At 38.7% G+C, this 22,944-nt stretch overlaps 2 non-coding genes and 1 pseudogene across 2 annotated transcripts; 2 read left to right on the forward strand and 1 right to left on the reverse strand.

The window, feature by feature from the left end:
• Positions 1-22,944, forward strand: part of LOC126062099 (etoposide-induced protein 2.4 homolog) — a 268,050-nt pseudogene that overhangs the window by 39,876 nt on the left and 205,230 nt on the right.
• On the reverse strand, positions 4,518-4,591 carry TRNAT-AGU (transfer RNA threonine (anticodon AGU)). Its single transcript has one exon. It is a non-coding gene; the product is annotated as a tRNA-Thr (tRNA).
• Positions 6,743-6,846, forward strand: LOC126057640 (U6 spliceosomal RNA). The gene has a single exon (XR_007512721.1). It is a non-coding gene; the product is annotated as a U6 spliceosomal RNA (small nuclear RNA).

The raw sequence follows: 22,944 nt of genomic DNA on the forward strand, positions 1-22,944 counted from the left end.
CCATATGATCCAGCAATCCCACTCCTTGGAATATATCCTAGAGAAATAAGAGCCTTTACACGAAGAGATATGTGTACACCCATGTTTATTGCAGCACTGTTTACAATAGCAAAAAGATGGAAGCAACCAAGGTGCCCATCAACGGATGAATGGATAAATAAATTATGGTATATTCACACAATGGAATACTACACATCGATAAAGAACAGTGAGGAATCTGTGAAACATTTCATAACATGGAGGAACCTGAAAGGCATTATGATTATGTTGAGTGGAATTAGTTGCAAAAGGACAAATATTGTATAAGACCACTATTATAAGAACTTGAGAAATAGTTTAAACTGAGAAGAAAACATTCTTTTGTGGTTATGAGGGGGGAGGGAGGGTGGGAGACGGGTATTCACTAATTAGGTAGTAGATAAGAACTACTTTAGGTGAAGGGAAAGACAGCACACAATACAGGGGAGGTCAGCATGATTGGACTAAACCAAAAGCAAAGAAGTTTCCTGAATAAACTGAATGCTTTGAAGGCCAGCGTAGCAGGGGCAGGCGTCTGGGGACCATGGTTTCAGAGGACATCTAAGTCAATTGGCATAATAAAACGTATTAAGAAAACATTCTGCATCCCACTTCGAAGAGTGGCATCTGGGGTCTTAAATGCTAGCAAGCAGCCATCTAAGATGCATCAATTGGTCCCAACCCACCTGGATCAAAGGAAAATGAAGAACACCAAGGACACAAGGTGATTACGAGCCCAAGAGACAGAAAGGGCCACATGAGCCAGCAACTACATCATCCTGAGACCAGAAGAACTAGATGGTGCCCGGCTACAACCCATGACTGCCCTGACAGGGAACACAACAGGGAACCCCTGAGGGAGCAGGAGAGCAGTGGGATGCAGATCCCAAATTCTCATAAGACCAGACTTAATGGTCTGACTGAGACTGGAAGGACCCCAGTGATCATGGCCCCCAGACCTTCTGCTGGCCCAGCATAGGAACCATTCCCGAAGCCAACTCTTCAGACATGGATTGGACTGGACAATGGGTTGGAGAGGGATGCTGGTGAGGAGTGAGCTTCTTGCATCAGGTGGACACTTGAGACTATGTTGGCATCTCCTGCCTGGAGGGGAGATGAGAGGGTGGAGGGGGGTAGAAGCTGGCGAAAAGGACACGAAAAGAGAGGGTGGAGGGAGAGAGCAGGCTGTCTGATCGGGGGAGAGTAATTGGGGGTGTGTAGCAAGGTGTATATGGGTTTCTGTGTGAGAGACTGACTTGATTTGTAAACTTTCACTTAAAGCATAATAAAAATTATTAAAAAAATAATACTAGTGACTGATTCATAAGATTATTGTGAAGATGAGATGGACCACAGTAAAAACCCAGGAAATATTAAAAAAAAAAAAAGTAACTTCCCAAAGTGGACAAAAGACTTGAATGATCAGTTTACGAAAGAGGATATTTGAATGACCAAGAAACACATGAAAAGGTGCTTATTATGGCTAGTCATCACAGAAATGTACTTTCAAGTGCATAAGATATTACCACACCTTCAACAGGGTGGTAAAAATTAAAAGGACTGTCATTTCTAAGTGTTGGGAAACATGTAGAGCAACAGGAACTTTCATAAGTTGCCAGAAAAAGTTTAAATTGGAACAACCACTTCGAGGAAAAAAAAAAACTAAATTTTTATATAACTTTGTATAACAGCAATTCCACTTTTGGATTTGGCCTAGGAAAAAATGTGGGCTTATTTCCATTAAAAGCATGTTCACAAAATCTAAAAACATAAAATGAAGCAAATATTCATCAATATAATATAAATATTGGCAAACTGTGGTATATTCATACAATGAAATACTGCTCAGCAATGAAAAAGAACAAGCCACTGCTACATGCAACAACCTGGATGAATTTCAGAGACACAATGTTGGTGAAAAGAAGGCAGACACAGAAGAGTAAATAGTGTGTGATTCCACTTATATGAAGTTCAAAAACAGGTAAAACTAGCATACATTGATAGAGGACAGAGTAGTGCTTGTCTTTGCAGAAGGTTATAGATGGAAGGGCCAAAAGAGATCTTGGTAAGATGCTGGAGATGTTCTGTATCTTTATCTGGGTGGTGAATTACTCTCTTTATATATATATGCAACCAGCGCTCCATGTGTACATACATATAGAGCCCTGGTAGCACAGTGGTGAAGTGCTTGGCTGATAACCAAAAGATCTGCAGTTTAAATCCACCGGCTACTCTTTTGAAACCCTATGGGCAGTTGTACTCTGTCCTGTAGGGTCACTATAACGTTATATTTGTATGTATATGAAAATTTATCAAACTATACACTTATATTTAGTATATATAACTACAAAATTATTAGTCAATTTAGAAATGAGAACCAGAGAGGAAGAAAGAAACCCTTTTTGGACATGTCTTTCCTCCAGAGTATCCCGTCTCTTCACTTTTTTCACAGCTAAGTATCCTATAGGATTAATTCCCACCCCAAACTCCTCACTCCCTCCCTCCTTTCCTTCCTTCCTTCTTTTCTTTCTCCCTCTACCTATCCATCCCGCACTGCCAGGAATTGGATTAAATCAATTGGATCCAACCAACCTGCAAGTCAGTAGATTCCAAGCCTTCTTGAATGGGCAAGTATACTGAACAACCAGCCTGCAACACTTAAGAATCTGAAACAACAAAAACAGAAGTTGAGAACAATCGAAAAACTGAAAAAAAAAAAAAAAAAAGGTAAAGGTAAAGGGATATGTTCTACCAAGCAGCTGAAATGGCTCGGCTGGGAATGTAAAGGTCCCTGGTTTGAACTCAGGTTTCACCATTCCGAGCGTTTTAGTTAGCATTAAGGAGGACAGACCCGTACAATCCCGTGCTCCACTTTCCTCTTCCTGAAGCCCTTTGGTAATTATATCCTAGCCTTTGTGTTTTCTAACAGATGTCCAATGGGACAACGGAGCATAGCACATGAGCAGAGGAAATGCGCTCACTATGAATGCTGGCGGTTCCTTGCCTCTCTGTTTTCAGGCAGTGTTAGTAATGTCTCATGAATTTTAGTATTGCACAAAATAAACAGTAAAATGCATGCTAATAATTTAAGGTATCATTTTTCTCTCACTAGAACGACATGAAATAGCAAATAAAAAACACCACGACAATCTAGAGAGACATCGAGGAAGGAAGGAAAAAGTTTTACAGTTTAGTGCTTTATTCATTAGCTTTCCCCCCTGCTTTTTAAAATAAGGTACCCCGCAGTTTCATTTTGCACTGTACTGGTAATTTTGTAGCCAGCCCTGGTCAACATTAAGCAGACATTCATAGGATGATTTTACAAATTTCTTTTTTTGGATTGAAGACATCTACTACCAAACCCAATGCCTGATCCCACACAGACACCTGTGTTTGAAAGACTGGAGAGTATGTTATTAAATTCCATGCCCAATGTCTACATTCCCTTTCTGACTTCAATGAGCTGTTCTTAAATCTTTATATGAAATGTGGATTGCAATACGTGAGATAACACTGCACCAGAAATCCCAAGGGAAGATGCGGTTTGTACAATGAAACCTGTGAGAGCTGGAACTCGACGGGACTACCTTGTTTTTCAGAGCCTCCTAAGTTTTCCGTTTTTGACAGGGTGCAGTCTTACCATTTTTTTTTTTCACCTCTTTTCGTGGAAAATATCTGAGTTTTCCTTCTCTGACGCGTTTCCGCCGTAAACACGTTTCAGCTTTAGCATGTTTTAACGTATTTCCAAAAGGAGACAATAGATACCAAAATCAAACCCGTTGCAGTCGAGTCGATTCCAACTCATAGCAACAAGGTAGGGTAGAGCTGCCCCATAGGTTTTCCAAGGAGGCGCTGGTGGATTCAAACTGCCGACTTTTGGTTAACAGCCTAGCTCGTAACCACTGCACCACCAGGGCTCCAACACAATAGGTGAAAAAAAACGAGGCAGGTTGCTGTCGAGTTGATTTCAACTCAGTGACCCTATAGGGCCAGGATAGAACTGCCCTGTAGATTTTCCAAGAAGCTCCTGGTGAATTCAAACTGCAGACATTTTGGTGAGCAGCCGAACCCTTAACCACTACCCCACCAGGGTAGATAGCGCAGTGTCCTCTTTGCTTTCTTTAGAGAGTCCTGGGCTGTATGGGGAAGCCCTGCCAGCTTAGTGGTTAAGAGCTACAGCTGCTAAACGAAAGGTCCGCAGTTCGAATTCACCATGCACTCCTTGGAAACCCTACGGAGCAGTCCTGCTCGGTTCTTACAGGATCATCGTTAGTGGGAATCGGTTCGACAGCAACGGTTTGCGTGGTTTTTGTTTGTTTGTTTGTTTGTTTGTTTTTGCGCTGTATGGTTCTACCAAAATGAGTTCCATTTTGTTTCCAAAGCCTTGGGATGCTACCTGTTAAATTCGAAGGAGAAAGGGCAGTAAGAGGAAAAAAAAAACTGTGAAGGTTAGATTTGAAGACAAAAAAACAAAAACAAAAACGGAAAACCAAGTAGAGAGGCTCCGCTGGGATTCGAACCCAGGATCTCCTGTTTACTAGACAGGCGCTTTAACCAACTAAGCCACAGAGCCCCCTCAACAGTTCGTTTTGGTTTCTCTCTATCAGAGAATACTTCTGTCCTGCTCGTGCGTTTCAGAATAGAACTTGAAACAAGAACTGTGCGTTCATTTCTTTTTAATATAAAAGAAAAACTGTTTCTCTCTTGAACTTTCACTCACTTGGCTTTTGACTGGACTCAGAGCCACCCAGACAGTGATCAATAATTTTGACTCAACCACCAGTCTTTTTTTTTTTTTTTTAATTGCTCTGCATAACCTCACTGTATTTGGCTTGGAGTCTCCAAAACTGCATAGAAAACTCAGGCAGAGGGCAAAATCCAAGCAAGTTCGAAGGGAAGAAACTATGCACAGATGCCCTCAGAGAACTTTGGAACAGTGGCCACGATAATTTGCAAGGGAATATTCTGATGGACCACTTTCCCCAAGGGAAGGGAAGAGCAAAACCGTAAGGGCCCCAAACTCTTTACCTCGTCCACTTGTAGCCAGGGTTACCTCAAATTGTAGGTGCCAGCGCCTGATGCTGGACAGAGGGACCCCCACCGGCTTTACCCGGGACATCTGGGTTGGCTGCTCCTTCTCCAGAAGAGGCCCTGTTCGCGGTACCAGGCATTTTCTACACCCTGACACCGAGATCCCTGCATCTCCACTGCTCCAAGCTGTTAGAGCCGCAGCCCCAAAGATCGAAGACTGAGACCTTCCCATCGAACACCGCGACTGTTCTCAGCAGAGTTCTCCAGAGTGAGAACAGGAAGGAGATTATCTAAGGATATGGGCAAGAACCGAATTAACATTTTTGTCACATCCTTCGTACAGTTGGACAGGTCCTCAAATCTCCTCCACCATCGAGGCATAGGTCCTCAAATCTCCTCCACCATCGAGGCACAGAGTAGACACGTTTTCACCTTTTGTCTAATTTGGGCATGTCAGTCAACCCAGACAAATCATTTTATCTTCTGCCTTATTTTGAAGTTCATTCAAACTTCTCTTAGCCTGTATCTTCCCACAGCCAAAAAAAATCAACTCTGTGGCTTTTCTTCAGCACAGAACATCTCCCCTTCCAAACCAGTAAAACACGACAGAGGCTCGGATGGAGCTGGGATGTTACATATATTAATATTATTAAAGTATTAAATAAACATTATAATATATTAACAAGGTGTTATGAAGAAATTAACCACAATTGACCTCCTAATGCAGGAAGAAAAAGGTGCACAAATGTTGTAGAAAATGTCAGACTTGTGAAATGGATTGAGACCTATAAAATATGGATTTCTAGCCCCGCCGCGCTACTCCGTAATGAATTAAAAATAAGTTGGGAAGACAGGAATATTTGTCATTTAAAATTCTCCCCAGACTGATTCTGATGGTCAGCCTGATTCTGGAACCACTGGTCTAGAAAGTTGAGTGGAAGGAAGCAAGTGAGATAATCTGCTGGGAAAACGTCACTGGGAAGGAGAGGCGCGGGCAGAATGATTCCTGGGGATCCTAAGGAAAGGTAGGCAGCAAAGGAGGGAGGTGGCTGCGGTGGAGGGGGAGAAATAGGAAGAGACCTGTGATTTTGAAAATATGTAGAATTTGAATGACGGACAGAGAGGGGGAGGTTGAACAATTTCTGTAGCTTACACAGGATTTGGAATAGTTTATGCTTCCAACAGCCAGAGTGAAGAAAAATTGTAATACCTACAGCATTGAATAGAGAACCTAAAATGGTAGTGTCTCAGCAATGGGGCCAAATATTATATAATATTTGCTCTGGTCCTGCCTAACAAAACCTAAAAACAAGCCTTAAAGGGATCAAACTGTGTCCCAGAAGAAAGCTCAAAATTATTTAAAGCAATACCAAAAAAAACAAAACAAAACAAAACAAAAAACAGTGCACTTAACTATGTAAAATTCACAATGTCAGGCATGTAAATTAAATATGCTAGATGTGCAAAGGAGCCCTAGTGACATAGTGGTTAACAGTTTGGCTGCTAATCAAAAGGGTGGTGAATCCACCAGCCACTCCTTGGAAACTCTATGAGGCAGTTCTACTCTGTCCTACAGGGTCACTATGAATCGGAATCAACTTGACGGCAACAGGTTTGGTGACTTTTTAGACAGGGAAAGAAGCAGAGAATTATGACTTAAAATGAGGCAAAAAAGAAAAAACCTGACAACAAAGTGCTCACTTTGGCAGCACATATACTAAAATTGGAATGATACAGAGATTAGCATGCATTCTGAGCAAGGATGATATACAAATTGGTGAAGCACTCCATATTTTTCTTTTTGTTTACCATAGCTGTAATACTAACTTCTGTAATTTAATGTAGCTGTTTTCTGTTAACACATCCCAAGCATTTCTGCTATGTTGTTACTGATTTTATTTTTGAATGGCTAGATGGTGTTATGTATTGAATTATGTCCCCACAAAATATGTGTTGTAAATCCTAACTTCTATGCCTGTGATTATAAGACAGGATTAGTGTAGGGTGTATCTTAAGTCAATCTCTTTTGAGATATAAAAGAGATTAAATAAGCAAGCAAGAGAAGCAGAGATGGGGAAGACACAGGGCAAGCCACATGAAGATCTCCTAGGAGCAGAAGCTAAAAGAGACAATGATCTTCCTCCAGAGCCAACAGAAAGAAAGCCTTCCCCTAGAGTCTGCATCCTGAATTCAGACATCCAGCCTGTTGCCACGAACGAATTGTGTCCCCCCGAAATTCATGTCATTCCCTCTATTGTGTGGTTTCCTCCGTTTTGTGATCTGATGTAATTATGTGTTGTAAATCCTATCCTCTATGCCTGTCATGGAAACCCTGGTTGCATAGTGGTTAAGTCCTACAGCTGCTAGACAAAAGGTTTGCAGCTTGAATCCACTAGGCGCTCTTTGGAAACTCTATGGGGGAGTTCTATTCTGTCCTACAGGGTCGCTATGAGTGGGAATCAACTCAACAGCAATGGGTTTATGCCTGTCATTATGGTCCCATTTGGGAGTGAGTTGTCTGTTATGTTAATGAGGATAGGGTGGGATGCACCACCCTTGCTTGAGTCACACCTTTTATCATACAACAGATAAAAGGAGACAGAAGAGAGAAGAGAGGAGGGACCTCCTACCACAAAGAAAGAAAGCCAGGAGTGGATAATGTCTTTTAGACCCAGAGTCCCTGTGCTGAGAAATGCCTAGACCCAGGGGAAGACTGGTGACAAGGACCTTCCCTCAGAGCTGACAGAGAAAGAGTTCTCCTAGAGCTGGCACCCTGAATTAGGACTTCTAGCCTCCTAAACCATGACAGAATAAACTTCTGTTTGTTAAAGCCATCTACCTGTGGTATTTCTGTTACAGCAGCCCTAGACAACTAAGACAGAATTTGGTGCCAGGAGTGGGTACCTAACAGATACCTAAAATGTGGAAACTGTTTTGAAACTTTGAATGGGTAGAGGCTGAAGGAGTTTTAAGGTGTAAAAGCCTAGATTGCCTCGAAGAGACTATTGGTGTAATTATGGATGTTGGAGACAATTTTGCTGAGGGCTCAGCAGCGAATGAGGAGAGCTGTAACACTGGAGCTGGCACAGATGGTGAGAAGCAGTGGCAGAGAAATGGTGGCAGCAGAACCAGGAGATGAGCGTGAGATGGAGCAGGAACTGACCCACAGAGGGAGAGAGACAAGTTGACAGGTATTTTTGGTGGACCCAATTCAATCCATGACACATGGTCTGCTGAGTCTCAAAGGGTAGGGCTACAGCCTCCTATGTTTCAAAGAGTTAGATCTTCACCAACTTGGTTCTGGGCAGCCACTCACAAGTACCAGGGGATGTGGCTGGATCTGATGCCCAAAGCTAAGGGAGTAGGGTTGTCATGCCCAAGGGACAGAAGAATGAGGCTTGTTGGGGCAAGAAAATGGGGTTGCCACTTGATGGGATAGGATGGGCAGCCTAAAGTCAAGGAAGCAGAGTTACTGTTCCAGTGGGCCTGGAGGGTGGAGGTGAAGCCCAGGGATGAGGGAACTCACTACCACCAAGAAAGAAGATCCAGGAGTGGATCATGTCCTTTGGACCTGGGGTCCCCGCAGTGAGAACCTCCTAGACCCAGGGGAAGATTGATGCCAAGACACATAGAGACCTCCAAGGAACACCAGGCCCACAGTTGTTGAAAGGAGGTAAGGAATTTCCCCCAGAGCTGACAGAGAGAGAAAGCCTTCCCCTGGAGCTGGTGCCTTGAATTTGAGGTTTTAGGCTCCTAAACTGTGAGAAAAAATTTCTGTTTGTTAAAGCCACCCACTTGTGGTATTTCTGTTGTAGCAGCACTAGATCCCAGTGCTGTTGCTAAGTTTTCACTGTTATAAATAGATGACTGTCTTTGTGCGTAAAGCTTTTTCTCACTGTCATTTCCTTAAGATAGATTTCCAGAGGTGGGATTATTGAATTAAAGAGTATAGAAAGTTTTGAGGCTCTTGCTATGTACCAAAAAATGTTTCCAGAAATGTGTGTATCAATTTCCACTCAAGGATGAATGTGTGCTTCTCATCGTTTTATCAGTACTGGTTATTATCATCTGGCTAAAGATTTGCTAATTTGATAATGAAGAATATTGTGTTTCAGTTTGCATTTTCTTTGATTTCTAGCAAAATAGAACATCTTTTCATGTTAAGCAGCTGTATTTCTTATTTTGTGGATCATCAGTGTCCATTGCTTCTATCTACTGGGCCCTGTAAGTTTGTATGAGCTCATTACATATTAAAGATATTAACCTGTTGTGTGTTAAAAAGACCCTAAAATGACATAGATGTTAGAATTAGTAGATAAGAACATTAAAAAGCCATTATAGATATATTCCATATGTACAAGAAGGTGGAGGAAAACGCAGTTATGAAAGATACAAAAAAGAGCCAAGTAAAACTTCTAGAGATAAAGAATATATATAACGCCTGGGGGAAAAAATTACACTGGTTGGGATTAACATCACATTCAACAATGTGGATAAAAAGAGTATTGAGCATGAAGACATAAAACCCAAAACTCATCCCATTGCCATTGAGTCGATTGTGACTCATAGAGACCTCAGGACAGAGTAGAATTGCCCTATAGGGTTTCCAAAGAGCTGCAGGTGGATTTAGGGTCTTATGAGTTGGAATCGACTTGACGGCAATGGGTTTTATGACAGCCCTTACTGTTTTTGAAGAGTCTAAGTTTTATGCCATCTAACTGTTGGGGAAATATAGGGTTTGGGGAATAATGGCTAAAGGGTATGAGTTTTCTCTTTGGGTCTTGAAAGCCCTCCTACCTGCTTCTCTTCTCCCTTATCTTCCTTACTGTTCTTAAAATTGCTTTTTTTTTTCCTGAGGTTTTTGCATTTCTGTATATATTTTAGAATAAGCTTTCCAATTTCTACAAAAAGCCCATTGGGATTGCATTGAATGTATAGGTAAATTCTGGGAGAATTTTATCTTGAGTTTCCCGTTTCATGAACGTAAATATATTTCCACCTGCTTAGCTTTTCTTTAGATTTTCACAGCAGTGTTTTGTAGTTTTTAGTATATTAGACTTCTATATCTTTTGTTAAATTTACCCCTAGGTATTATATTTTATAGAGACCCTGGTGGCTTAGTGGTTAAGTGCTATGTTTGCTAACCGAAGGGTCAGCAGTTCAAATCCTCCAGGTGCTCCTCAGAAACTCTATGGGGCAGTTCTACTCTGTCCTATAGGGTCACTATGAGTCGGAATCAACTCGACAGCAGTAGGTTTGGTTTTTATTATGTTTTATGAGGATCCCTGGCGGCACAGGGGTTCAGTGCTTGGCTGCTAACCCAAGGCTAGTGGTTCAAATCCAGAAGCCAATCCACAGGAGAAAGATGTGGCAGTCTGCTTCCATAAAGATAACAACCTTGGAAACTCTATGGGGCAGTTCTACTCTGTCCTATAGGGTCACAATGAATTGTATTTTATGGTATTACTGTAAATGAGATTTTTAAAATGTCACTTTTCTATTTTCCCTGCTAATATGTAAAGAATTAAATTGATTTTTATATATTAATCTTATATTTTGTGACCTTGATGAGTTAATTTATTAGCTTTAGTACCTGTTTACAGATGTTAGAACTGTATAGGTAAATAATCTTACCATCTGAAAATAGGGAAAATTTTGCTTCTTTCTTTCCATTCTAGGCAGTTAAAATTTCTTTTTCTTGTTTTATTGCAATGACTAGGATCTCCAGAATAACGTTGAATAAAAAAAAAAAAGTGGTGAAAGAGGACATCCTTTCCTTGTTGCCAGTTTCAGGAGGAATTAGTTGAATCTGTCTCCATTAAATATGATGTTACCTGTAGGTTTTCCATAGTTGCCCTTCACCTGTAATAGAAATTTTCCTACTATTCCTGAGAGTTTTCTTTTCTTTTTTTTAAAATCATGAATGGATATTAACTTTTGTCAAATACCTTTCTATATCTACTGAAATAATATGGTTTTTCTCTTTATTCTGTTAATATAATGAATTACATTGATTTTAGAATGATGAAAAAAACCTTGCATTTCTAGCATAAGCCCAACTTGTTTATGATGATTTATCATTTTTACGTATTTTTGGATTTGATTTGTTAACATTGTGTAAAGGATTTTTGCATCCATATTTATGAGGAATATTGGCCTGTAAACATTTGTTCAAATGTCTTTGTCAAGTTTTGGTATTAGGCATGTGCTGACCTCATAAAACAAGTTCAGCATTTTTTTTTTTTAAAGTTTGAACTTACCAGAAAAACCACCTGGGCCTACAGTTTCCTTCATAGAAGGATTTGATAACAAATTCAGTTTCTTTAATACTTATAGAGCAATTCAAAAGTTCTGTTTCATCTCTCAATTTTTAATAAGTTGTACTTTAAAAAAATTGTTCATTTCATCTAAATTTTTCATATTTGTTGGCATAAATTGTTTACAATGTTCTCTTATTATTCTTTCAATGCATGTAGGGTTTCTGGTGATAACCACTTTCCATCCCTGATACTGGTAACTTGTGTTCTTTGTTATTTTTTATTGATCATGCTAGTTAGAGTTTTATAAATACCTTTGTTGTTTGTCTTTATTTTGTTGATTTCTGCTCTTATCTTTATGCTTTCTTTCCTTTTGTTTACATTGGCTTTACTTCATTCTAGTTCCTTAAGGTGGAACCTTTGGTCATTGATTTTAGATCTTCTTTTCTAATGAAAGTGTTTAAATCCAGAAGTTTCCCTCTAAGCACCACTTTACCTACATTTCACACATTTTGATATGTTACACTGTAAATTTCATTCACTTTAAAATGTTCTTGTCTCCTTTGTGTTTTCATTTTTGACTCATAAATAATTTGTATGTGTGTTGTACAATTCCATATTTTTAGTCTTTTCCTAGATATCTTGTTTTATTGACTTCTAATTTAATTCTTTTAAATTTATTAAGACTTTTTTATAGCCCAACATGTGTGATGGCTCTTGGTGGATATGTTATGAAAATTTGAAAAGAATATAATTGTAGATTTGATATTTTGTAAATGTCAGGTCAAGGTGGTTGATAGTGTTGTTTGGTTCTTCTATGCCCTTGCTTATTTCAATTTAGTTGTTCTATGAAGCATGAAATGTACAGAAATAAAGGAAGAAATAGGCAATTCCCCAATTACAGAAGGAGGGTTTAACATCCCTCTCTCGGCTAATGATAAACAAGAGAGAGGGATGTTAAACTCTCCTGCTGTAACTGGGGAATTGCCTATTTCTTCCTTTATTTCTGTACATTTCATGCTTCATATATTTTCAGGCCCTGTTATTAAGTTCATATGCATTTCTAACTGTTATGTTCTCCTGATGAATTTTCCCTTTTTCATTAAGAAATAACCCTCTTTAATCTTTGTCTTGAAGCCATTACAACTTCCTTATGTCTGTTTAATTTCAAGCTATCTGTGTTTTTATACTTAAAGTATGCTGTTATGGACAGCATATAGTATTGTTAAATCCACTCTTCTTGTTTCTGCTTTTTAATTGGAGTGTTTAGATCTTTAACATTTCATATAGTGGTTGGTATGATTGGATTTAAAGCTACCATTTTGTTTTCTGTTTGTCTCTTTTGACGTTTTTGTTGTTCCTGTTACTCTTTATTATATTCTTCAGAACTTTTTCAGTATCTTCAATATTCCATTTTAACTTAAATAATGACTTTTTTTCTGTATCTGGTTGCATTATTCTTTTAATTCTTGCTTTGGAAATCACAATACACATACTTAACCTTTCATCATTTACTTAGAGTTGATATTGTATCACTTAAAGTAAGTGTAGAATTCTGGCAACTATACCCTTTACCCCTCCACCAACTTTATGTTGTATTTGTCATAAACATGTACATATACACCTATCCATGAGTATATTACACCTACACTCCTTGATAATTCTACTATTCAATGTTGTAACTTTTGCTTTAAACACTCATTTTTTTTTTTAACTTAGGAGGGAATATAGCCCATTATACATATATTTACCATTGCATTTGTTCTTTCATCATTACTGAGGATCCAAGTTTGTCTCTGGTATCATTTACCTTTAGCCTGAAGAAATTTCTTTAACACTTCTTGTAGAAAAAGTCTGCCGTTAATGAATTCTCTTAGCTTTTCTTCTTTGGGAGTATCTTTATTTTATCTTTACTTCTGAGGGATTCTTTATCTGGCTATAGATCTCTGTGTTAAGAGTTTTTTTTTTTTTCTTTCACCATTTTAAAGATGTTTCACTGTCTTCTGTCTTCAGTAGTTTCTGCAAAGTAGTCTGCAGTTTTGGGAATTGTCTCCCTAGAAATAATGTATTATTATATTGTATCTGCTTTCAAGTTTTTTTATATATATTTTGTTTTCAGCACTTGAATTACAATGTGTTTGTATGTGTGTTTTCAAGCTTATTCTATTTGTAGTTCACAGAGTTTCTTGAATCTGTAAATTTATGTCTGTTGTCAAATCTGGGAAAATTTCAATCATTATTTATTAAAATATTTTTCTATCCAAATTTCTTTCTCCTCCCCTGAGACCCTAGTAACACTGTGTTAGACCTTTTAATATTGTCCGGTAGGACCTTGAGTTCCTATTCATTGTCTTCAGTCTTCCATTTTCTTTCTTTTCAGACTAAATTATTTCTATTAATCTTTAATTGGATTATTTTCCTTTGCATTAACATTGAGTCTACCCAGTGAATTTTTATTTCTGATATTATGTTTTTCAGATCAAAAATTCCTATTTAGTTATTTTTTTTAATAGTTTCTATTTCTCTACTAAAAATATTTACATTTTGGTTCATTACAATGTGTTTAATTTTACCTTACAGAGCACATTCACGATAGATACTTCAAAGTCCTCATCTGATAATTTCAAGATCTGGGTCATCTTGGAGTTGGAATCTGTCTTTTCTCTTGAAAACTGATCATATTCTATTGGTTCTTTGTATGTTGAATAGTTTTTTGGAATGTATCCTTGATATAGTGAGTGTCATGTTGTATAAACTATAGGTCCTATTATAATCTCTGGAGAATGCTGATTCAAGCCTTCCTTGAGCATGTGTCACTCAGGTTAGTCTGAAACTGAGGTCTTGGTTTAAACATAATTTTAGTTTGCAAAGCCTTTGCTACGCTGGTTTGGGTCTGTACAAAGCACACACATTTCAGAGCTTAAGAATTATGTGGATTCATATGCAGACTTAGGGAAATCCCTCTTAAACTCTCTCCTCTTCAGGCTTCTTAACTTTCCAGCCTGCAGGGTTCTCTTTTACAGGTTCCTTTGGCTAGAAAGATGTGGTTTCTGTCACTCAGTGCAAGGCCATGAAGAAAAAAACTTTAAAAATGGAAAAATCAGCCCTAGCCTCTTGCAGGTCACTCCTCCAAGTTTTCTCTCACTTCCATAACTCGCCTGTGTTGGTTTACTTTTTAGAGTCCTTGTCAAGTTTATTTTTATTGCCCAGAGTTTTAGTTATAATCAGCAGAAGAGATATACTGTGATGGACTCTATCACCATGGAAAACTGAACCTTCTACTGGCAAAATTTTGCTTCTGGGTCTTGCAACTTTAGGCTTGTTGCTTTAGAAGCCAGTGTTCTCAAGGGATAAATTATTTAACCAGAGTACACAACAATGGTTCCATTAAACTGGAAGCTGAAAATGTCACCTGACCACTTTGGACTTCTCTTTTCAATGAATCAACAGGCAAGGAAGAGGCTTACTACATTGGCTGTAGTGATTGATCTTGATTATCAAGCCCAAACTGGGTTGTTACTACACAATGGGGTCATGAAAGAACTTGTCTGGAATACAAGATTTCCTGGGTTGTTTCTTAGTAATCTCATGACCTGTGAGATTCAAGGGGAACCATGACTTTGGCATTTTCTTTATTTGGAAGTTGAATATGGTTTAAAGAGGTGCATAAGGTGCCAGATGATTTGCAATACTATTTAAGAAACAGGGCTTACTCATATAAAAGCTTACCTGATATTAATATATATATATGTATTTTTTTTTTCCTCAGCATAGAAATTTGGTGGAAATAGGTGCTGGAAAGAGAAAAGTTTGGAGAGAGAAAAGAAAAGGATAAAAAAAAAGAATAAGAAGAAGGAAAAAGGAGTAAATTAAAGAGAAAGAAGAGGGAGAGGTTCCCAATATAAATGAGAAATTTGTTCAGCATCAAAGGAGGTAATGGGGATAATAGATTTGGAAGAATTTGGAAGAAGCCAGATAATACTGATGAAGGTCTGAAGGCAGAAGATGGAAACCCCTGCTGGTGTTAGTTGTCGCTGAGTTGATTCCTTTGAAATATGAAGCCATGGTCCCTCAGTCCCCAAAGGAGAATTATAATTCTAGACCAAAGAAATTAGTGGGGATTACTTTTCTGCTGCCATTGGTTGAAAGGAATCTGATACAGCTGTTGTTTCCCTTCAAGAATCATAATCAGTAGCTGTGCATATTATCTTTCATGCATTCAGTCAAAGATATGTATTGGCTATTTATTATGGAGAAATCATTGGGTTAATAACTTGATTCAAAGATATGAATGAAGTGGCCTTGACCTGAAGTAGTTGGGATACAGGACCAGAAGTTAAATGCATCAAAACCCAAAAGACTACCTGGTAACCTACACTTCTCTGGTCTTACTAGCTGTAGTATGAAGCCACTTCTCAAGTTGTAAAATTGAGGGAAACAAGACAATTGCAAATTGGAGATAATACTTATTATTTAGCACATAATGGTGCCAAGGTGCTCCTTGATGTTGTTGAGGTGCTGTTAAAATATCAGGAGATATTTCCTGGGCTTAACTTGTTGGGGGAAGGCATGGTACGGCATAGAAAATGAAGGCAGGAATTAACAGCAGATCAGTAATTCTTGAACATACCAGTATGGAGAAGATGGTCAAGGAAGTCTCAGTAAAAAGTTCCACAGCCTAGGAGAAAGAAATGGTAAAAAGGAAGACTGAAGAGAAAAGGTCAAGTTGGGACTTTCCAAGGAGGTGTCTCAAAAATAAAATAGAAGAAAGTCATTTGGCAGGTGAGAGAAACTGGGAGAGGACTGACTAGGCAGGTAGAATTCTAGGAGTAAAAACAGTGTCATATGGTCCAAATTTAATTATCCTTCTTTTTTAATAGGTATAAAACGTATCTAGGGTAGAGGTTTTAGAAATAGTGGTTTTAACAGAAGGGACTATTCACTTTCAAAAATTAGGGTTCCAAGAAGCCACAGAAAATAGGTGTTATGTTTCAAGGATAACACAAAAGGTTGCAGAAGAACCAATGACTGTAGTTCAAAGGTAGAGTGCATGCTTTGCATGCATAAGGTTCTGGGTTTGATTGCCAGCACTTCCAGGAAAGCTTTCTTTTTCTGTCCCCAATACATTTAATACCCACAACCCTGGTAATATGGAATGGGCTGCTCAAATCATTCCCTCTTCCCTCCCTATTTCCTGCTCTTTAGCAAAGTAAACACAAGACCCAATGGATGCCACTACATAGGGTGATTGAAACAACATAAGGAAGAAATAATTGTAAAGCAACAAGTAGCCAACAGGTTAATCAGCTTTTTCACCTAGGCTACTATTTGCAACCACCACTCATCTGTCACTTTGTTGTATTGTGGTGGCTTGTGTGTTGCTGTGATGCTGGAAGCTATACCACTGACGTTGCAAATACCAGCAGGATCACCAACAGCATACATGTTTTAGTGGAGCTTTCAGACTAAGACAGATCAGGAAGAAGGACCTGATGACCTACATGTAAAAAAAAATTCCCAGAGAAAATCTTATGAATAGCAGGGTACATTGATATAGCGCCAGGAGATGGATGAGCTCCTCAGGTTGGAAGGCACTCAAAATATGACTGGGGATGAGCTTCCTCTTCAAAGTAGAGTCAACCTTAATGATGTGGACGGAGTAAAGCTTTCAGGACCTTCATTTGCTGATGTGGCACAACTCAAAATGAGAAGAAACAGCTGCAAGCATCCAGTAGTAATCAGGATGTGGAATGTATGAAGTATGAATCTGGAAAAATTGGACTTTGTAAAAAATGAAATGGAACACATAAAGATCAATATCATAGACATTAGTGAGCTGAAATGGACTGACATCGGCGATTTTGAATCAGATAATCATATAGCTTACTCTGCCGGGAATGACAAACCAAAGAGGAATGGCATTGCATTCATCATCAAAAAGAACATTTCAAAATCTATCCTGAAGTACAATGCTGTCAGTGATAGGATAATGCCCATACACGTACAAGGAAGACCAGCTGATACGACTATTACTAGAATTTATGCACCAACCATTAATGCCAAAGATGAAGAAGTTGAAGACTTTTACTAACTTCTGAAACTGATCAAACATGCTGTCAAGATGCATAGATAATGACTGGTGATTGGAATGTGAAAGTCAGAAACAAAGAAGAAGGATCAGTAGTTGGAAAATATGGCCTTGGTGATAGAAACGGTGCCAGGGATCAAATGATAGAATTTTGCAAGACCAATGACTTATTCATTGCACATACATTTTTTTTCAACAACATAAATGGGGACTGTACACATGGTCCTCGCTGGATAGAATACACAGGAATCAAACCGACTACATCTATGGAAAAAGACAATGGAGAAGTTCAGCATCATTGGTCAGAAAAAGGCCAGGGGCTGACTGTGGAACAGACCATCAGTTACTCATATGCAAGTTAAGCTGAAGCTGAAGAAAATTTAAACAAGTTCATGAGAGCCAAAATATGACCTTGAGTCTAGCCCACCTGAATTAGATACCACCTCAAGAATAGATTTGACGCATTGAACGCTAATGACCAAAGACCAAATTGTGTGATGACATCAAGGACATCATATGTGAAGAAAGCAAAAGGTCATTAAAAAGACAGGAAGGAAAGAGAAGACCAAAATGGATGTCAGAAGAGACTCTGAAACTTGGTTTTGAATGCAGAGTAGCTAAAGAGAATGGAAGAAATGATGAAGCAAAAGCTGAACAGAAGATTGCAAGGGCAGCTTGAGAAGACAAAGTAAAGTGTTATAATGAAATGTGAAAAGACCTGGAGTTAGAAAACCAGAAGAGGAGAACATGCTCAGCATTTCTCAAGCTGAAAGAACTAAAGAAAAAAAATTCAAGCCTAAAATTGCAGTATTGAAGGATTCCATGGGCAAAATATTGAATGATGCAGGAAGCATCAAAAGAAAATGGAAGGAATACACAGTGTCACTGTACCAAAAAGAAATGGTTCAACATTCAACCATTTCAGGAGGTAGTATATGATCAAAAAACCAGTGATACTGAAGGAAGAAGACCAAGATGCACCGAAGGCATTGGTAAAAACAAGTTTACAGGAATTGATGGAATATCAATGGAAATGTTTCAACAAATGAATGCAGTATTGGAGGTGCTCACCCGTCTATGTCAACAATTTGGAAGACAGTTACCTGGCCAAATGACTGGAAAAGAAACATATTTGTGCCTATTCCAAAGAAAAGTGATCCATCAGAATGCTGAAATTACTATACAGTATCATATTAATATCACACACAAGTAAAATTTTGCCAAAGATCATTCAAAAGTGGCTTTAGCAGCACAGGAAACTGCCAGAAATTCAAGCCAGATTCAGAAGAGGAAGTGGAACCAGGGATATCATTGCTGATGTCAGATGGATCTTGGCTGAAAGCAGAGAATACCGTAAAGATGTTACCTTTTTTTATTGACTATGCAAAGGCATTCAACTGCGTGGATCATAACAAATTATGGATAACATTGTGAAAAATGGGAATTCTAGAACACTTAATTGTGCTCATTAGGAAACTGTACATAGACTGAGAGGCTGTCATTGGACTAGAACAAGGGGCTACTGCTTGATTTAAAATCAGGAAAGCTATGTGTCAGGGTTGTATCCTCTCACTGTACTTGTTCAATCTGTAATGCTAAGCAAATAATTCAAGAAACTGGATTACATGTGGAAGAACGAGGCATTGGGACTGGAGGAAGACTCATTAACATTTGATATGCAGATGACACAACCTTGCTTGCTGAAAGGGAAGAGGACTTGAATCACTCACTGATGAAGATCAAAGACTACAGCCCTTAGTATACATTACATCTCAATATAAAGAAAACAAAAATCCTCACAATTGGTCCAATAAGCAACATCATGATAAACAAAGAAAAGATTGCAGTTGTCAGGGATTTTATTTTACTTGTATCCACAATCAATGCCCATGGAAGAAGCAGTAAAATCAAATGACTTATTGCTTTGGGCAAATCTGCTGCAAAAGATCTTTTTTTTTTTTTTAAGCAAAGATATCACCTTCAGCACTGAGGTGCACCTGACCCAGGTTATGGTATTTTCTTTTTTTCCCCCTTTTTAACATGGTTATTTATTTTTTTATTCTGAGTTGTAACAGTTTTCTATATAATCTGGATGCTAGACCCTAATCAGATACATGATATGCAAATATTTTCTCCAATTCTGAGAGGTGTCTTTTCACTTACTTAATGGTGTCCTCCGAAGCACAAGTTTTGAATTTTGATGAAGTCCAGTTTACCTATTTTTCCCTTAGGTTTCCTATGCTTTTTGTGTCATATTTAAGAAACTGTTACCTAGTCCAAAGTCACAAAGATTTACACATATGTTTTCTTCTAAGAGTTTTATACTTTTAGCTCTTACGTTTAGGTCTTTCATCCATTCTGAGTTAATTTTTATCTATGGTGTGAGGTAGTGGTCCAAATTCATTCTGTTGCATGTGGCTGTCCAGTTGTCCAAGCACCATATGTTGAAAAGATTAGCCTCACCCCGTTTGTCTTGGTACTCTTATCAAAAATCAACTGACCATAGATCTATAGGTTTATTTCTGGATTCTCAATTCTATCCACTAATTTAGATATCTACCCTTATTCCAGTACCACAGTCTTGATTACTGTAGCTTTGTAGTACGTTTTGAAATTGGGAAGTGTAAATCCACCAATTTTGTTCTTCTTTTTCAGGATTGTTTTGGCTATTCTAGGCCCCATGCATTTTCATATAAATTTCGAGATTAGCTTTTCAATTTCTGCAAAAACAATCAAACAAAACAGCTGGAATTTTGATAGGGATTGTCTTGAATTTGTAGATCAGTTTGGGGAGTATTGCCATCTTAACAATATTAAGTCATCCAATACATGAATGTGGGATGCTTTTCCATTTATATGGGCCTATGTATTTTATTTATGTATTTTATTCTTTTTGTTGCTACTGTAAATGGAACTGTTTTCTTAATTTCATTTTTAGATTGTTCTTTGCTAGAGTAAAGAAATACAACTAACTTTTGTATATTAATCCTGTATTCTTCAACCTTGCTGAACTTTTTTGATGGCTCTAATAGCTTTTTTTTGTAGATTCATTAGACCTTTCTGTATGTAAGATCCTATCATCTGCAAATAGATATAGCTTTACTTCTTTTCCAGTCCAATTGTTCATAATATTCTCTTTAATCCTTTTTATTTCTCTAAAGCTGGTAGTAATGTCCTCTTTCATTCCTATTTTGGTGATTTAAGTCCTCCTTTTTCTTGTTCAGTCTAGTTAAAGGTTTGTTAATTTATTAAAGTATAAGACTTAATTTCTCCTTCATTTTTTAAATCGTGGTGAAAATATACAGACCAAAACATTTACCAATGCCTTCCTTTTTGAAGGATAGTTTAGTGGACATAGAACTCTTGGTTGACAGTTTTTTTTTTTTTCCTTTGAGTACTTCCCACTGCCTACCTTCTGGCATCTGTCTTAGTCGTCTAGTGCTGCCATAAGAGAAATACCACAAGTGGATGGCTTTAACAAAAAGAAATTTATTTTCTCACAGTCTAGTAGGTTACAAGTCCAAATTCAGGGCATCGGCCCCAGAGGAAGGCTTTCTCTCTCTGTCGGTTCTGGAGGAAGGTCCTTGTCCTCAATCTTCCCTGGTTAAGAAGCTTCTCTGGCACAGGGACCTGGTGTCCAAAGGATACGCTCTGCTCCTGGTGCTGCTTTCTTGGCAGTATGAGGTCCCCAAATCTCTGCTTGCTTCCCTTCCCTTTTATCCCTTGAGAGACAAAACGTGGTGCAGGCCAGACTCCAGGGAACCTCCCTTTACCTAGAATCAGGGAGATGACCTGAGTGAGGGTGGTGTTTTTATTCCTTTTAACATAAAATTACAATCAGACAATGGAGGACAACCACTCAATACTGGGAAGCATGGCCTAATGAAGTTGATAACACATTTCTGGAGGGACATAATTCAACCTATGACAGCCTCTATAGTTTCTGATGAGAAATATGCTGCCAGTTTTATTGAGGATCCCTTGTACATGATGAGTTATTTCTCTTGCAGTTTCAAGATTCTTTCTTTGTCTTTGTTTTCCTATACTCTGAATACAGTGTGTGTAGGTATGGATTTCTTTATCCTGCTTGGAGTTTGATGAGATTCCTGGATGTCTAGATTATTTTTCCTCAAATTTGAAAAGCTTTCAGTTATTATTTCTTCAAATATTCTTTATGCCCTCTTTATTTTATCACTGGGCAAGTTCCTAGTCAAGTTAAATAAAAACAAGTCTTTCAGTGGAGTCTCCCAGGGAATCAACAGACAGGTCAAACAATGACAATTCTTTTGACATGAGGTTTTTGAAAGAGCTCTAGCTCCTTCCTGCTCCCCGTGTGGCTGAGATGAACTTGTAGTTCTCATAGACCAAGGTCTGCATATCACTGTCTACAGCGGGGATCTGCAGTACCATGTCTGTCTCACTGTCCATCAGCTGGGCCAGGGGGCACTCCCTACTCAGCTTGTCCAGATACTCTTCTGGGTCACAGTGTGCTCCACTGAGATCTATTGGGCCAGGGAGTCTGGCCCTGTGGGTGGCCCACTGCATCCCCCTCTGAGAGGCCACAGTATAGTTTCAACATCCTGTGTGCCTTCCACCGCCTCTCTGGCACCTCCAGTTCATGCCCCTCAGGGATTCTCCAACCCAGACCCCTCCCCCAGCCCAGTGGCTGCAGCCTTCACTCAGCTACAGCCCAAAGACCCCAAGCCATGGTATTTTCAATCACCTCATATGCATGCAAAAGCTGGACAATGAATAAGGAGTATGAAGAACTGATGCCATTGAATTATGGTTTTGGTGAAGAATATTGAATATACCACGGACTGCCTGAAGAATGGACAGATCTGTCTTAGAAGAAGTACAGCCGGAATTCTCCTTAGAAGGGAAGATGGCAAAACTTCTGCTCAAGTACATTGCACATGCTATCAAGATGGACCAGTCCCTGAAGAAGAACATCATGCTTGGTAAAGTGAAGAGTCAGGGAAGAAGAGGAAGACCCTCAACAAGATGGACTGACAGTTCAAACATAGCAATGATTGTGAGCATGGTGCAGGACCAGGCGGTGTTTTGTTCTTTTGTACTTGGGGTCACTATGAGTGGAACCAACTCAACAGCGCCTAACAACAGCATGCTATTTGCAATATTATTGAAGAGAAAGGAAGACTGAAAGGAGGAGAAAAAAAGAAGAAAAAGACAACCATGGACAGAAAATATAGCACCCTTTTCTGATTTTCCTCTCCCTCTTCTTATTCTCCGTTTTCATCGACACAAACTTTATTGCAGAATTTAGCTCTTGGATCAGGCATCTTCACCCAAGTCTTGTCATCAGAGTGGACACTACATGGCAGAACCATGCCACTTGCTTTCATTTTAGAATATATTGTTTTACAGAGGTTTTAGAGAACATTCTAATCTTTAATCAGTAATCTGGAGACTTGACAGATATTCTGAGATTTGCATTTTTATGTGGCTGCAAAGAAGAAGGCCTCTGGAGAGTGGGTAGAGAGATGGCTCAAAATTATTCATTTGATGTTAGAATATAAAGAAAGTGTT

Source organism: Elephas maximus, chromosome 1 (assembly GCF_024166365.1).
Source record: "Elephas maximus indicus isolate mEleMax1 chromosome 1, mEleMax1 primary haplotype, whole genome shotgun sequence".
Classification (NCBI taxonomy): Eukaryota; Metazoa; Chordata; class Mammalia; order Proboscidea; family Elephantidae; genus Elephas; species Elephas maximus.